The sequence below is a fragment of the Pangasianodon hypophthalmus genome, chromosome 23 (assembly GCF_027358585.1).
Source record: "Pangasianodon hypophthalmus isolate fPanHyp1 chromosome 23, fPanHyp1.pri, whole genome shotgun sequence".
Classification (NCBI taxonomy): Eukaryota; Metazoa; Chordata; class Actinopteri; order Siluriformes; family Pangasiidae; genus Pangasianodon; species Pangasianodon hypophthalmus.
This window is the reverse complement of record NC_069732.1, coordinates 7367066-7373687: the sequence shown is the minus strand read 5'-3', so window position 1 is coordinate 7373687 and position 6622 is coordinate 7367066. Positions and strand designations below refer to the sequence as shown.

Here is a 6622-nt window from a genome sequence, read left to right as displayed (position 1 = left end):
AAATTGTTGGTTCAGGTGAAGTAACTAGTTAGCTAACATAATCTAATCATCTTCTAGGTTAGCTTGTTAGCTAACTTTGCTGACAGTTGTCAGAGATTAATATATTTTATTTATTAATTATACTTAGGGATGTTTATTTAACTTTTGGGGTGTGGTCATACACAAGGGGTGGAGCTAAGCACAAATAGCTGTGTCTCAGGAATTGTAAGTTTAATCAAGCTGAATTGAAGCTGGAATACTGTAACTTTGCACTAATCTGTAATAGGATTTTTTTAGCTAAAAAATTTGATTAGCTAAAAAACACGGCCACCATTGGACAATTGGCAAACCCAAACAGCTCAGGTAGGTTCATTCTGACGCTCCCTGTGTTTATGAGTCTCAGTATGGCATAAAGAATTACTTTTATGCATTCATAACTACTGTGTGTGTGTTGGTGTGTGTGTGTGTTGGTGTATGTGTGTGTGAGCTTTATTTTTCCCAGCAGTATGGAAGGATCGATAAATTCTGATCCTTATAATGATGTTGTCAGTAAATGATCAGAAAGTCTCCAGGGCACAGAGAGAAAACAGCACTAGTGGTAATGAGAGGGTACTGACTCGAGTGTGTTTGTGTAGGGGAGAGAGATGTTGAGAGCGAGAGAGAGAGAGAGAGAGAGAGAGAGAGAGAGCATTGGGTAAATGTGAAACCGCACCCGTGACAAAGCACCTGAAACTCCTTCTGTTTCTCCAACATACAGACAGAAAGAAAACAGACACGCAGGTCAATAACAGCTGAGTCAGAGTATATCAGATAATCTAAGAATGAATGCAATTTCCTTAGACAAACATAATGTGATAGAAAAGTAAAAAAGAAAAAGTTGATGATTTTTTTCCATGAATGCCAGGTTTATCAGTCCACTCTGTGTGTGTGTGTGTGTGTGTGTGTGTGTGTGCGTGCGTGCGTGCATACCAGGAAGCCACGACTAGATGATGTTTAATCATTTGGATTCTCTCAGGTCTTTCTTGTTCTTTTTCCTGATCTCTATCTATCTATCTATCTATCTATCTATCTATCTATCTATCTATCTTTAATAATTTTTTTTTTACTTTGGCATTTGATTTGCAAGTTGACATTTACTTTTGAAGGAATGTCATAACTTTTTGGGATTTTAGAATAAGGCACTGATTACTTTAGTATACTGATTCTATCAGACTCAGTATCCAAATGAGAGAAAAAAAATACCCTGCAAAATAATGATTTCCACAAAATAATGATTTCACGCCTGAAATTATAACATTATATAAAACCGGTGCATTATTAAGAGCTGACTGACACATTGTGCTGAAATAATGCATTAACTCGTGTTCTGGATGAGCAATCACACATTCAGCTGTCTGCAAAAAAAAAAGCCTTTTCACTATTAGTAACACTTGAACAAAGGACAAAATGTTTTTATAGCTCTTGTGTGTATGTACTGTATGTGTGTATGTTGCAAACACTTGATATGTGTGTCCGCTTATAGCACACAAGGTAACCTGGTTTGGAGAATAATTACTGTAATGCAAATGGCTCGTCTTTTATAGATGGCTCCATCATCATGATGAAAAGAAATGAAGTGCTTCTGAACACAGACTCAGAGTGCTTGCTTAGCCACGTATTCTGTGGTATTTAAGGTTAAAGAAGAAAATATATCCATAAGAATCTTCATTTACAGTGAATACGATATTCAACAATTTTCCTGTACAAAGAAAATAGAAACTAGAAACACACACATAATGGAAGTCTAAGAGAGGTTGCTGAATTCAAAGAATTGAAAACTATAGCTTTTCACACTAATCATAAAGGTCTTAGGATGAGACAGCAGCAGAGCAGCTAACCACAAGAGAAACCTGTGAATGACCAAGACTGCTTGCTTGAATTTCTTTCAATTTCACATGAATGAATTCAGAAGAAAAGGAAAGAGCACTAAAGCATTGACACCAAATTTTATAACTTTTCCTACAAAATAACTATGATTTATGAAATCTTGTGAAAAACATGAAGGTGCATTTCACCCTGACATTGTACCTGTGAATTCAAGTAAATATGTGACACCATGTGAATAATATGATTACATGTGAAAAAGAATTATTCCTGTGAGAAATCACATCTGAAAAAATGAAGCCACATGCCGTACATGTGGAAAATTCACATTAAAAATAAATGTATTGTGTGAGAAAGTGGACATAAACACATGCACTACATCTGAAATATTGATGTGAAAATAAATGAACCATGTAGTAAATCACTTGTGGTTTACAAATATATAAATTAGCAAATTAAAAATATAAATTAGCAAATATATAACAATTAACAAATGTAAATGAAGAGTCCACTGCATGTGAAAAATGCATAAAACATAAAAACCAAGAATGAATGAATAAATGAATGAATGAATGAATGAATGAATGAATGAGAGTATAATGTAAGTCACCCTGGTCAGCTAACATCTATTGGAATATGTATAAAGGTTTATGTAGGTTTATGTTAGCCATATATCAACAAATATTGTATTAAAATGTCACTTGATTGGGTGTTATATCAACTTGACATCAAAACTGACCAAAGCAGTCTTTATATCAGCTTATAAGCTTCTATATATGTTTATGTGGGGTTATTCCTTTATCATGAGGGGCTTATGTAGGGGTAATGCAGCCTTACACTAAAACGAACAAACAAAAAAAAAAACAATGTTCAGCTTTATGTACTTCATATAAGTGGAAGCTGATTCCATTTTCACAAACACACACATCCAGTCTTGCTATTAGACCATACACAGACCCTCTGGCACTACTGAGACATTATTAAAAGCGCGTTAATATTTAACCGTCTCAAAATGACTGCACTTGAACCGTGACACAACACATTCCAGTGCTTTTGTATCAGCAAAGTCAATAAACATCCTGTGAGCAGGAATGAAGGAGTGGAACGATTACAGTTTCCCCATCCGTGATCGAGAATTCCAGCAGAAGGACCTGGAGGAAAAGAGAAAGATAAGAAAGGAGAAAGACAGGGCAGTGAGAGACAGAGGGAGGTAAGTACGATTTTAAAGCTGTCGGTCACCGTGTCATTCCGGCACACTGAACACCTCGCTCTGTCTCTGAAGGCAAAGGCAGAAGAGAAGTGTGGAAGAGTCATGGGAGAGCTTGCGTGACAGATGCCACTATCGACTGCTGTAACAAGCATGTCACCTCCTCAATGCGTTTCCCCTGTCACTATTCTCTCGACAAAACAGCTTTCACCTTTCTCCGGTGCTCTCTACAGAGCCTCAGTCATGCAGCACTTGCCCCCTTTTTCTTTTCCTCTGCTACTGTTTTTACAGTTTCTTTACAGTCTCTTACACACTTTGTTTCCTCCCAAAGCCTGCCATTACATCTTCTGCTATTCTTTTTATATATTTCCCTCATCTTTTCAGAGCAGGAAGCAAAGCTTGTCGGATGTTGGGTGGACATGGATGGGGTGAGACCCCAATGTCATTTTTTAATAAAAAAAAATCCTCATTATTCTTTTTAACTGTTCAGTGATGCCATTAAGATGCCAGTAATGACTGCGGTACACTTCAGGCAAAGCAGAACGTTTTTCCCCTCAGACAAAGTCAAACGATATTGATGAACGAATTTGGCTCTTACACTGCACTCAATGTGACTCCTCATTACAGCAGAGCATCAACCCTTGTTAATGGCAGATTGTCAACTTTCATTAACATTAGATTGTCTTTGGCTTTCGATGTACAGGTCTGCTTTTTATCTCTATCCTTAAAATAGCTATGCTTACATTGAAAGCTTTAAAGTTTAATGTTACCAGTGATGAATGATGTTGATTACAGTATTTAAGTAATAAAACACAACAACGTGTGCTGTTATGGACAAATACAACAACAGAGTTGTGCAATGCAGTCCGACCTGAAGCTGAGTTACTGTTACCACCTGGAAAGCTGGTGAGGGAATGACTGTTTATAGCTGCTATAAAGTAAGTGAAAACAGGAACTAACTTGTTTTCTTGATGTTCCGCAAGATTAAATGTACCTATAAATAGATGCACAACATGTTATTTAATATAATTAATATAAAAATGTAATCATTGGCAAATTACTGTCTTATGTAAGCAATAAAACACTTTGGGGCATGCTGTTATAGGAAAATAATCCACAATTGTTCTCCTATAACATTATGCCCCAAGGTGTTTTAATCGTCTTAAAATAACATAGCAATTAGCCAAAGATATATATTTTTAATTCATTAAAGAACAAAGAATGACTTTTAACCTTTTAAAGTTACATTTAATCTTGTGACATGTCTGCGAGACAAGGTAATCACTTACATATAGCAGTTATAAACTATCTTTTCCTCACCAGCCTCTCTTTTTTCACTTCTGAAGTTAATAAGACAGAAAAAAAATGCTTGTCATGTTACCAATAAACTGACTTTCCTAAAGCGAAAAACTTACCACTTCATCATATCAATAATGAGATGTTTTTCGTTGTTAAATAACACAATATTCCCCTATTATTCATCTATTTATTATTCACCACACAAGTCCAAGTGGATTAGTTGTTACTACAGAAACAATAACATATTAGAAGGACAGCGTTAATATAAAACTTTGGTTTTAATTACAGATGGCACTACAGATTACACTACAGATACACTACTGTCAGAGCTGCTGTTACAGAAAATGAATAAACACCTTCTGGCCAATCAGATTCAAGAATTTCCAAGTGCTGTGCTATGACAGAGGATTTGCTGTTGTAGGAAAATGATCAACTTTGGGGTTAGTAATAGTAATCTTCACGTTCAACCAATATGTCATTGATTATTTTCCTATAACAGCAAACAGCATTGTATTTTCTTCCTTAATAAACAAAACTGTATAACTGTATAATTTGGATACAGCCAAAATCATGTTTCCTGTCACATCCACAGAATTCACATGCCATCCATTACCATCTGTCAGACCCTTGCATGCTGCATCTTAGCCAGGGGGGGAGAGACAGAGCGCATGAGAGGTACAGTAGAAAGGTAGAGGAAGTTAGCGATACTGTCTGTTTGTAAAGCGGGGAGTGTCGTTTCTGACAGCCTGGCGCTGGAAGCCTGAGTTCATCTCTTCTGTCAGCTGCGTTCTCCTCTCCTCTTCCTCAGGTGCTGCAGATGGAAGGCCCGAAAGAGACGAGATGACTTTACAAGACAGTTTGGAAGGGAGCATCAATATTTCATCACAACTGCATTTACGCACACACAAACAAACAAACAAAAAAAGCGATTGCATCTGGAACTTTCCTGCGGCGCCTCTCTTCCTCTGAACGCTTCAGTCTCTGTCTCACTCGTTCACTCACTAAAGGTTTGTGTATGTCTCTTCAGAGCACTGTTCAGAGACAGAGGGTGAAGTTTTTGACTTCAGACACGCCGAACATGCTCTGATTTTGAATGAAGGCTCAGCTAGCATTTTGCTAAGTACAAGTAAGACACAATTTATGGCATTTTAATCCTTAAGGGTTGTCATTGTCATTGTGTACATGAAAGATACATTTCTCCCACTGATGTGAAAGAATAACTGAAAACAAACACAAAATATGACACTCTTATCATGAAGTCCACCTAGCTATAGAACAATCATACACACACACTCACACACAAACAGAGGTACATTTTCTCTATCTCTTTTTTTTTTTTCATACAGAGCTAGACGTGGACAAATCACTAGCCTGGTCACCCAAGCAGACTTTGTGTCCATGCTATTAGCTTTTTATTCATAGTTGGAAGTAGAAAAAGAAAACCGTAAGGACAAAAGTTTTCATTTAGTATGCATGCTTAAATGTAATGCACTTCACAGTATTGTGACACACCTTGATTCTGTAACTAATCTGCATGCTTCTGAATGCCACTACCTGCTGCAGTGCACACATCTGCAGTTTTTACTAGGTGGATTCATTAAATCTTTTGTCAAGGTTGCAAACACAATGTCCTCAAAAGCATTAGCAAGAGAAAATAAGGACTATGGATACTCAGTCTTCCCATCCCTGGGTCATGTCCTCATGAATTTCATTCAAGGGCACAATGGTGGTAAATGGTGGGTAGCATTGCCTCCTCACAGCTCCAAGGTCCTGGGTTTCATCCTGAGCTTGGTTTACTGTTTATGTGGAGTTTTGAATGTTTGTGTGACTTTCCTCTGGGCTCCTCAGTAGATGAATTGTTTATGCAATAGTTCCCTTAGGTGTGAATGTGTGTGTGCATGGTGTCCTGCGATGGAGTGGCATCTCATTCAGGGTGAATTCTCTTGCCTAGCATGCAGTGTTCCCAAGATTGCTTGGATTGGATTGAATGGATGGATGGGTGGAATTGGTTGGTGGGTGTAATTGGTTGGTTGGTTGGTTGGTTGGATGGATGGATGGATGGATGGATGGATGGAATGGGTGGATGGAATTGGGTAGGTTCTTTGGTTGATGATGGAATGGGTGGGTGGGTGTTTTGGTTGGTTGGATGGATGGATTTGGGTTGGTAGGTAGGTTGGGTGGATGGGTGGGTGGAATTGTTGGTTGGATGGATGGATAGGTAGATGGATGGATGGATGGATGGAAGGAATTGGGAGGGTTGTTTGGTTGGTTGGA

General features: G+C 37.8%; 1 long non-coding RNA gene across 1 annotated transcript; it reads left to right on the top strand.

Annotated features, from left to right (window-relative positions):
* Window positions 1–2928: 2928 nt before the first annotated feature.
* Window positions 2929–6344, top strand: LOC113535913 (uncharacterized). The gene is made up of 3 exons (XR_003403650.2): window positions 2929–3052; window positions 4941–5023; window positions 5157–6344. It is a non-coding gene; the product is annotated as an uncharacterized LOC113535913 (long non-coding RNA).
* The last annotated feature ends 278 nt before the right edge of the window (window positions 6345–6622 follow it).